At 30.9% G+C, this 11,451-nt stretch overlaps 1 pseudogene; it reads left to right on the top strand.

Moving 5' to 3' along the window:
- The first annotated feature begins 219 nt into the window (after positions 1 to 219).
- Positions 220 to 3,008, top strand: LOC111994463 (zinc transporter 11-like; annotated as a pseudogene).
- The last annotated feature ends 8,443 nt before the right edge of the window (positions 3,009 to 11,451 follow it).

Genomic DNA, 11,451 nt, shown 5'->3' with positions numbered 1-11,451 from the left:
GGGTTTTCAATTATTTGTAGATTTCTTCTTATATATAGAGTATTTATTTATTGTATTTGTCTATCACATCTATTTGTGTTATTGTTTCTATTTAAATCTGCATTTTGTTCAGTTTGTTTTATTACAAACGTAAATTGTTGAGATATATCCAACAAAACCCAATTCACAAATTTATATATCACAATCCCAAAACTCTAAAAATTCTCACCATACAAAACAATGTATCGTTGCCTCTCCATCTTCTGCTTCCTTTTCCTCTTGGTCATCCTCTCTACCTCAGCTCACAGTGGCCATGATGACAGCGACGATGATAGCAGTGAAAATAGCAGCATTAACCTTCAGTCAAAGCCATTGATATTGGTGAAGATATAGTGCTTGATTCTCATATTTGTGGGCACTTTTGTTGGTGGTGTTTCACTTTCTTAAAATGGAACGAGGGGTTTTTGGTTTTGGGGACCCAGTTTGCAAGAGGTGTGTTTTTGGGTACGGCTATGATGCACATTTTGATTGATGCAAATAAAACTTTTGAGGACTTGACACTACAAAAACGTACCCTTTGCATTCATGTTGGCTTGTGCTGGATACTTGTTGACCATGGTTGCTGATTGTGTTGTCTCCTCTGTGTTTACAAGCGACGAAAAGGCTGGTGATCTCGAGCTTCAAGGTAAGCCAATTCAATCTTCTTCAAGGTAAGCCAATTCATATATGTTAATTTTTTTCTTTTTTGGGATCTTAGCATAATTTCAATTAATGTTGATGAATGGGATGTTAATCCTAAAGGTTGAAGCTTTAGGAATTGGTGAAATATATGAATTAATAGTACTTGTAAAGTATAATGGTCCTGATTAATTGATGAGATGGAAAAAGTTATTGAATTTACTTCTTTCCCCTCTCGGCTTTTCTCCTGAAAACTTGAGAGAGAGAGGGAGAGAGAGAGAGAGGGAGAGAGAGAGAGAGAGGGAGAGAATAAATGAAGAAAGTAATTTCCAGGGGAACAAGCACAAAACTGGGTGTTTTGGCTTTTTTTTTTTTAACTAACATGTGGGTTTTTGATGCAACTGTTTGGTCTGGTTGTTTTTGGAAGATGTGAAGCTGGTTGTTTTATTTTGAAAGGTTGACTGTATTCAATTAGCACATGAAAAGTTAGAATTAAGATGGAAAGGGTAGGTAATTTTGTCAAGTGTTTGGTAGCTTAGATAAATCCATGGTGAGAAATTAGGCTTTTCAGATTTAGTGTGCATTTGGGATAAGTTGAAAATTTTAAATTATTTGCAATTTCAGCTTATTTTTGCTACTATTCATGAGTCCCACTGTATTTTTTTAGTACTATTTATGAGTTCTACTGTACTATTTAACTAACTTTTACCTTTATCTATCGTGCTTTCAGCAAAAAGTTTTCAATTTGAATTAAATAGACTGTTCCCAAGCGGACACTTAAAACAATGTTGTTTGCAAGAAACAGTGTTGTTTGCAACATTGGATTGGATGCTGATGAGAATCAACAAGCATTCAAGGATCCATTGCATGTTCCAGTTGGGCCTATTACTAATTAAAGCAAGATCCAAGAAGATCAAAGAAGCACTTGATAGGCTGATTCAAGAGATTTGGGTTGATTCTAACGGAGGACATTTTAAGCTTGGCCCAAAGGAAGATAAAAGCGTAATAAATTTAATCCAAGCTATTGAGGGCTAATTTGGCTTAATTGGGCGTGATTTATGGCGTGGATTAATGATTGATTATTTTCCAACTCCATATCAGTTAATAGATATTTATCCTAGTCTGGAGCATCTAGTTTTGGACCAGATCTACCTTAATTTTAGGCTTTTATTATTTAGAATGTTTTTAGCTATTTTTCCTATTTTGGATCTGCTAATTTAAGGCCAAATCAACTTTTATTTAGGGCTTTATTATTTAGTACGTTTTTTTTTTTTAAATATTTTTCTATTTTCAGTCATGCCTTATAAATAGCATGCACTCATTGTAATAAGAGATTATTGAATAAAAATCAGAAAAGGTGAGGCTTTGCTCTTCTTTTGGTTCTTCAAGAACTGTGAACTTATCAGGGATTCTTCCTTGTGGCGTTCAAACTTTATACCTTTGGTTCGTGATTCATTATAATCATTGGGTCAATGTCTATTACTTATACCTTTGTTCGCGTTTCGATTATAAACGTTGGGTCAAGGTTTCTATCAAAAAAACTGAATTTTTAGCTTTCTTGGGCAAGTCGTGTCGATTGAGGTTCGCATCAGATGCTGTGGTGATTTTCTATTGGGGTGCAAAAGGAGTTAGGATGATAAAGTTTTGAAATAAATAAGTTTGAGCTTACAAGAAGCAAATAAAACTCTAGGCAAAAAGTCTCACAAGAAGCAAATCAAGCTAGACAAATCAAATAAATGTGAATCTCCTCTGTTGACTCCAAAAGGAGGATGTAAATGTGTAGTGGCTGTTCCTGTTTGATAACTTTATTTGATTTTTCCTTCATTTTAGGTGGAGTTGGGCAAGGAAATGGCACAAAAAATGGTGGGACTTCACAATCACAGAATCAAGAGAGAAACATGCTCATTCATTTCATGTTAGCATTAGACAAGCAAGCTCCTCCTTGGATGTAGTATTAGGTATATAACTTGTTAATGGTTCTATGACTGAATCAATATATTGATTGTATGCCTTAATAGGTGCACCACTCCCTAGCTCCTGCGGGTTCAGTTGGGGATAGCATTTTGTTGATTGTTGCCTTGTGTTTCCATTCTGTTTTTGAGGGCATTGCAATTGGAGTTGCAGAAACAAAAGATGATGCCTGGAAAGCTTTGTGGACAATTTCTTTACACAAGATATTTGCAGTCATTGCCATGGGCATTGCTCTCCTTCGTATGATTCCAAATTGTCCCTTCTTATCATGTGCAACCTATGCTTTTGCATTTGCAATTTCAAGTCCAATTGGGGTGGCCATTGGAATCATAATAGATGCCACAACTTAGGGTGCTGTGGCAGATTGGATCTTTTTATAATAGATTCTATTAGTGATCACACACTCCTAATTTTAATGTTCAATAGCAGATTTTTTTTTTCATAAGTTAATCTAGAAAATCATTAATTAATGGTGAATCATTGTCTTCTAAGATCAATACTGATAGAAGAATGTATAATGATTATGCCTATTCCAGTCTCAAAGCGTCACAAGTACGCTACAAATCAAATTGAATGATCAAATTGAAGCATGAAAGAAAGGGGTATAAATTATAATCAAAAGATTTGGAGTTACACAATGAATGTCATAAACTCCAGTCTGGTTTCACACATTAGGCAAATTGCAAATTACCAAAAACTATTCAAACTAGAGTTAAAATGTAAAAGGTGAGAAGCAGGGAGAGGTAAACTAGGGCATAATAAACAACAATGCCACCAAAATAATCACATGTTTTACATATACGTGCATACTTTAAACTGGCATACATATAAGATTACAATTATATTAACACTAGCTTGTAACCCCATGCATATGCATGGATACATTTAAAAATATACAATAAGATGTATAATATAAATTATATATATATATATGTATAATTTAAATACAATTGATAGTTATTTTTATGTTTTGTTAACTCTTTAAAAAATTTTGTAAGGATATTATTAGGTATGAAATGTAAATTGTCTATTTTCTTTTTAATTATTGTGAAACACCTTTTTTTTTTTTTTTTTTTTACGATTCATTTATTCTAAACTTATTGGTTTTTGATTTAATAACTCACTTGGATGAATATTTATGATGTGGTCTCACATATGATTCTAAAATTAAGAAATAAAACTTTTTAAGAATAAATAATTTAGGACACATGGTGCAAAATTGGAACTCTAATTTAGAATTTTAATTTGAGTTTCTCTCAACTTTACTATTATTATATATATAGATATAGATATATAGATTACAATTACATTATACACTCATGGGAGTGAGTTTCTCTCAGTTACACTTATTATTATATATAGATATATAGATTACAATTACATTATATACTCATGGGAGTGAAAGACACAATGACCAAAAGAGAGCTGGATTGATTGAACAATGGAAAGATGAATTCAACTTTTTTTTTTTTTTTCTCTGGGTTTGCTGTAAAAGGGTTTGTGGACTTTTTTTCTTTTTTGGGGTTTAGGAAATTCAATATTGGTACTTGAATCTTAGGGTTTTTGGGGATTTGTTGAACGTGGGGGAATTTTGGATTTTTTTTTTGTTCATTCGTAGTCTCATAGGGGTTCATTTATTTATATTTTTAAAACTTATTTTTTTAATTTGTTAAAATATTTTCTTTTCTATATATTCCTTTTCCGTTTGGATTTTCTTTATTATTAAAATTGTTTGATTTTTCTGGGGTTTGTTGCAAAGGGTTTGTTTGGGAAAAATTCAATTTCCTTTTCAGTTTGGTTGATAAAAAATAAATAAATTTCCTTTTCCATTTGGATTTCTTTGATTTTTTTATTTTTATGGGGTTTGTTCCTAAAGGGTTTGTGATTTTTTGGTTTCGGGAATTAGACATTGTTATTGAATTTTAGTTCTTCTGGGTATTGTGTTGAACATGTGCGTTATTGGAACTTTTTGAAAGAGTTTCACATGGACAATCCTAATCAGAAGAAGAGGAAGAGGAAGACTAGAGAAGACTCTGTAGCTGAGACATTAGCTAAGTGGAAAGAACACAATGTTGACAAGTCTTGTGCTGCTCCTAAAGCTCTGGCCAAAGGGTCAAAGAAAGAGTGTATGAAAGGAAAAGGAGGGCCTAAAAATATCACAGTGCCGTTACAGAGGGGTTGGGTAGAGGACATGGGGTAAATGGGTGGCAAAGATTCGTGAGCCAAATGGTGGAAAGAGATTGTGGATTGGGACTTTTAATAATGCAGTTGATGCTGCCTCTGCTGATGATGAAGCTGTTAGGACAATGTACGCTAGCTCTGCTCAACTCAACTTGCCAGATAATATCATATGGTACTTTTAATACAATACTCCAAATACTTTTTTCTATTTCACTCACCCTAATCTTATCTTAGGATTCATATTCATTTTTAGTTAAAATTTTTATTTAAAAAGAAAATTTAAACAACTTAATTAGCTCATAGATTTGGACAGAAATACTAAATTGACTTGTTATTAGAAGGGATTATTAAATTGACAAAAATTCATATAAACCAAAGGAAGTAATTTGGCAATTGAATAAGTTAATGGATTATAAATTGAAATTTTCTAGATCCTCCATCATAATTATTTATGTATTATCACTACAACAAAATATGTTTATTACAACAAAAAAAAATCGTTGCAATAACATCAAAGTCATTGCAATAGTTTATGCAAAGTGTTGCAATACAATTTGAGGTAATAGGTTTGTGCTACAAAAAAAAAAAAAAATTGTTGCAATAAACTTTAAAATATTTTAATTGAAAATTTTGATGTAATAATATATTTGTTATTGCAATAAACAATTTACTACATTGAATATCTTATAACAATAGGCTATTATTTCACAAATTTTAACGCAATAAATTGCAAATAATTGACAAAAATAATTTGAGTCAAGTTATTTCAATGATATCTTCATTGTAATAGATAATTGTTTCATATTTTTCATTACAATATATTGTAAAATAATTTCTATCAGATTATTGTAATAATATATTTGTTGCAAATTGATGTTTGTCATTGCAATAGATAGTAAAATAATTGATATTTAGTTATTGCAATGATATATTTGTTGCAATAAGCTATCACTTTGAAATTTCTATTGTCATCGGTTGCAAAATAATTGGTATCAAGTTATTACAATGATTTTTTCAATTTAAGTTATTGCAAAAAATTTTCTTAATACAATTTAGTACTAAAGCCTCTATTGAACTAAAAATTATAAGTTATTGCAACTAATTGTTATTAGTGTAATAATTAATCACCTTTAAGTTATTATTGCAACGACTTTTAATTTGTATATGTGATATAATTTCTAACACTACTATACTAATTTTGTTGTATTAACACTTGATGTAATAGATTTATTTTGATGTAGTGTATATATTGCATGAAGGAAATCAATTACATTTTTTTTTTTTTTTTATGAACAAGTAAATCAATTTGATGAGTACTAAAAAAAACAGTGAAAACTTTATAAAAGTTGAATGGGAGTCGGACAAGGAAAAGAGAAATAAATACCTTTTATTAAAAAAAAAAAAAAAAGAGTCTTTACATAACAACCAAAGAAGTGAGAAGGTTGTGCGCAAAGTACGCGGTCCAAATTTCCACAACACTGTGTAGAAAAATGCCACGTCATTATTTTCAATGGTCTCATTAAATTAAACCCTAAAATTCAGAGTGAGAGAGACAGAGCCTATAAATACCCACTATTTTACTCTTACTCTCACTCTCTCACACTCTGCTCTCATTCTTTCTCTTTAAAAGCTTTTTGAAATGAAATAAAGCTCTCTCTCAAAAACACAAACACACCCATTGATTCAGAAAGCACATGCAAAGGAGAAAAGAAAACACTAATGTTCGTTTTGAAACGCCTTGTTTTGGTCAAAAGAATCAAACAAAGATTATAAACACTAGAAGTTTCTTTCTTGTCTTCCTCAACTGGCTGAGAGGTACTTTAATTTTCAAACAATTTGTACAAGTTTATTTCTATTTTTATATTTTTTTTTCCTTTCTTTTTTGGGTTTTCTTTATTTTCTTGTTTGATTTTTTTCCCCTTGGGTTTAATTACAAAAGGGTTTATGGATTTTTTTTTTTTTTTTTTTTGGGTTTAGGAAATTCAATATTGTTACTTGAATCTTAGGGTTTCTAGGTTTCTCGTTGAATGTGGGAAATTTTGGATTTTCTTTGTTCATTTGTAGTCTTAATTGTTAGGAAGCATAGGTGCGGATTCAAGTGTGGGNTTCATTTTTAGTTAAAATTTTATTTAAAAAGAAAATTTAAACAACTTAATTAGCTCATAGATTTGGACAGAAATACTAAATTGACTTGTTATTAGAAGGGATTATTAAATTGACAAAAATTCATATAAACCAAAGGAAGTAATTTGGCAATTGAATAAGTTAATGGATTATAAATTGAAATTTTCTAGATCCTCCATCATAATTATTTATGTATTATCACTACAACAAAATATGTTTATTACAACAAAAAAAAATCGTTGCAATAACATCAAAGTCATTGCAATAGTTTATGCAAAGTGTTGCAATACAATTTGAGGTAATAGGTTTGTGCTACAAAAAAAAAAAAAAATTGTTGCAATAAACTTTAAAATATTTTAATTGAAAATTTTGATGTAATAATATATTTGTTATTGCAATAAACAATTTACTACATTGAATATCTTATAACAATAGGCTATTATTTCACAAATTTTAACGCAATAAATTGCAAATAATTGACAAAAATAATTTGAGTCAAGTTATTTCAATGATATCTTCATTGTAATAGATAATTGTTTCATATTTTTCATTACAATATATTGTAAAATAATTTCTATCAGATTATTGTAATAATATATTTGTTGCAAATTGATGTTTGTCATTGCAATAGATAGTAAAATAATTGATATTTAGTTATTGCAATGATATATTTGTTGCAATAAGCTATCACTTTGAAATTTCTATTGTCATCGGTTGCAAAATAATTGGTATCAAGTTATTACAATGATTTTTTCAATTTAAGTTATTGCAAAAAATTTTCTTAATACAATTTAGTACTAAAGCCTCTATTGAACTAAAAATTATAAGTTATTGCAACTAATTGTTATTAGTGTAATAATTAATCACCTTTAAGTTATTATTGCAACGACTTTTAATTTGTATATGTGATATAATTTCTAACACTACTATACTAATTTTGTTGTATTAACACTTGATGTAATAGATTTATTTTGATGTAGTGTATATATTGCATGAAGGAAATCAATTACATTTTTTTTTTTTTTATGAACAAGTAAATCAATTTGATGAGTACTAAAAAAACAGTGAAAACTTTATAAAAGTTGAATGGGAGTCGGACAAGGAAAGAGAAATAATACCTTTTATTAAAAAAAAAAAAAAAAGTCTTTACATAACAACCAAAGAAGTGAGAAGGTTGTGCGCAAAGTACGCGCGTCCAAATTTCCACAACACTGTGTAGAAAAATGCCACGTCATTATTTTCAATGGTCTCATTAAATTAAACCCTAAAATTCAGAGTGAGAGAGACAGAGCCTATAAATACCCACTATTTTACTCTTACTCTCACTCTCTCACACTCTGCTCTCATTCTTTCTCTTTAAAAGCTTTTTGAAATGAAATAAAGCTCTCTCTCAAAAACACAAACACACCCATTGATTCAGAAAGCACATGCAAAGGAGAAAAGAAAACACTAATGTTCGTTTTGAAACGCCTTGTTTTGGTCAAAAGAATCAAACAAAGATTATAAACACTAGAAGTTTCTTTCTTGTCTTCCTCAACTGGCTGAGAGGTACTTTAATTTTCAAACAATTTGTACAAGTTTATTTCTATTTTTATATTTTTTTTCCTTTCTTTTTTGGGTTTTCTTTATTTTCTTGTTTGATTTTTTTCCCCTTGGGTTTAATTACAAAAGGGTTTATGGATTTTTTTTTTTTTTTTTTTGGGTTTAGGAAATTCAATATTGTTACTTGAATCTTAGGGTTTCTAGGTTTCTCGTTGAATGTGGGAAATTTTGGATTTTTCTTTGTTCATTTGTAGTCTTAATTGTTAGGAAGCATAGGTGCGGATTCAAGTGTGGGTGCGGTGTGGTGACTCAGCAATTTTTGAAAAAGTAAGGTGTGGGTGTAGTGAGATATGTTTCTTAATAAATTATTAAATATATTTTTATTTTTATTTTCTTTAGGTTACTAAACATATTTTTTCATATAATGATAAACATATACCAAATAATTTGACAAATATATAATAACTAAATAAAAAAATCAAGTAATCAACTCAAGTCTTAACATTACAACTCATATAATTTTTTTTTTAAAAAATAGGATAATAGAGACAGTCAGATAGATTGAGGGACGAATATAGAATGAGCAATAGAGCATGTGAGAAAGAGATGAAGGGTGAGAAGGAAAGCAAAATACCTTCGCCAGTGAGCTTGGGTCAGTGAGCTTGTGATTGAGAGATGGAGAGATTGAGACCGAGAGATGAAGAGTGAGCTTGAGGAGAGATGGACGGATTCTAATTGGATGAGTAGTGGGTTAGAGAGTGTGGATTAGAGAGAGAGACAAAGAAAACAGAGAGAACAAAAGAGCTTGAGTTGCAGTTTTAGGGTTTTTTTTTTTTTTTTCCTATAAACTAGAGTCAAATGGTGCGTTTTGCTTCTTCTTTTTTTTTTTTTTTTAAAGAGCACTTATTTCAGCGCTGTTTCAGCCCTTTCTGGACCGAATGCAACTACGTTGACAGTCGCACAGCTTATCTGTGCGTGTTAGACGTGAGTGCGCCGCCCCTAGAGGCACACCCTTGCTTTCCTAAGTCTCAGAGCAGTTCATTTTTTTTTAATAATTATAAAAAAATGAATTTTCTTTTCTATTTATTCCTTTTTCCTTTTGGGTTTTCTTGGTAATTTTTTTGGGGGATTTGTTGGAAAAGGGTTTGTAATTGTTAGGTTTAGGCAATTCAATTTCCCTTTTTGTTTGGGATTTTCTTTATGTTAGGTTCTAAAGATTTAGGATTTTATGTATTTAGAACTGTAATTTGTATTGTTGGCAAACCATGATCAAAACAAGTTGTTTAGTCTTATTTATGCTTGCTCAAAGTTGGGTCTTTCATGTAAAGTTGGAATCGAGTGGCTGCAAATGCAGTGGTGCATTTCGGCCTGGCTCGATCGATTGAAGGAAAGATTCGATCGATCAAATCTCGGGCAGAATGTTTTTCTACAGAATATTTCAGCTCAGCCCTAACTCATTAAACGTTTTGGGTTTTCTGTTTTTTCCCTAGGTATATAAAGAAAAACCTAGCCACGTTTTTAGGGTTGCTCCAGTTGAGTTGTTGCTCATACTTTACTGTTTTGTGTAAATCTCTTGTGAGATCTAGAGGAGCTTTCCTTTACACAAAGCTTAGGGTTTTCAAGGTAGAGATTACTTCAACATCTTGATGATCAACTCGGTTGCTACCATAGAAGTTTAAAGATTATCAAGCGTGGGTGCTTGTAGCTAATTGGAGAATCCAAGAAAGAAGGAGTCCATGGATTCAGAGCTTGCACGTGGTCGTGTCAGTAAGTTCTATTGGTGGGTAGCATTAGGAAGTCAAGCGGGGAGCTTGTAAGTCCTTTTGTATGAACTTCAATTCTTTCGCATAGTGGATTCAGGTTTACCTTGAGGATAGTTAGGTCAAATCCTCCCCAGGTTTTTACTGTGTAGTTTCCTAGGTCATCATATCATTGTGTCTTTTATATTTCCGCTACTTTACACTTTTGATGTGATTGTGTGTTTGTGATAACCTAGAATTGCTTAAATTGACTAAGTTAATCACTTGGCTAATTAACTAGGTTAATCTGGTTGTTTTAAGGGGTCTAAAACCGTTCACTTTATTATTAAATCACTTTTCTAGGGTTTGCTTCAAAAGGGTTTGCTTGGGAAATTCAATTTCCTTTGAAAAAGCATTCTATTTCATCTCATACTCATGCATTGTGTTTCATTGTTTTTAATACTTTGAGGAGTTATTTTCAAAAATTGGTTTGAGTTTTTCAAAACTGAAATTTTTCTCAAAATACTGTGATCCACTGCCTGTTTCGATCGATCCATTCTGTTTTTTGATCGATCGAAAATATTTAAAATCCTTTTTAAAACTTTTGAAATGATTCGATCGATCGAATGTAATTTTCGATCAATCAAAATTTGTGAATCAGGTTTTTTAAACAGTACTCTTTGACTGATTCCACTCATTTTTCAAAAGACTTTTTCAAACTTTCTTTTCTCTCTCCGACTAGGCAAGGATCTACAGCGATTTTTTGTCGTTTTCCTCCAAAATTTTTGCAAGAATTCTCTTTCCTTAAGCCGGTAAGTCTCTTTTGCCCCTCATTTTTGAGCTTCTTTGCATTTTTCATGCATTTTATCTCAAAATTTTGGACCTCTTTCTTTTTGGGATTTTTGATGTTTTAAGCCCAATTTTGTGCAATTGATTAATGGGTTATTATGGGGACAGGCTATAAATATGTTCTTGATAGTTTAATTTGATCAATTTTGGGTTTTGTGGAAAATTGAAAATTCTAGGGTTTCTAATTGTTCCAAATTGGGGATTTTGTTCAATTAGGTTGAATTTGATAAAATTGGCTTGTTGATTAGATGTAATTAGGCATTATCATCTATGGATTGTATTTTGTAATGCTTAATTCATCAATGTGCTTTAAAATTTTACAAGTGGTTTTCAAATTTTTGGGGATTTTGGTTAGAAACTCTATGCTCGAGCCAATTTTGTGAAATTG

The sequence above is a fragment of the Quercus suber genome, unplaced genomic scaffold, assembly GCF_002906115.3.
Source record: "Quercus suber isolate HL8 unplaced genomic scaffold, Cork oak 2.0 scaffold_269, whole genome shotgun sequence".
NCBI classification, from domain to species: Eukaryota; Viridiplantae; Streptophyta; class Magnoliopsida; order Fagales; family Fagaceae; genus Quercus; species Quercus suber.
This window is presented reverse-complemented; position numbering and strand designations above follow the sequence as displayed.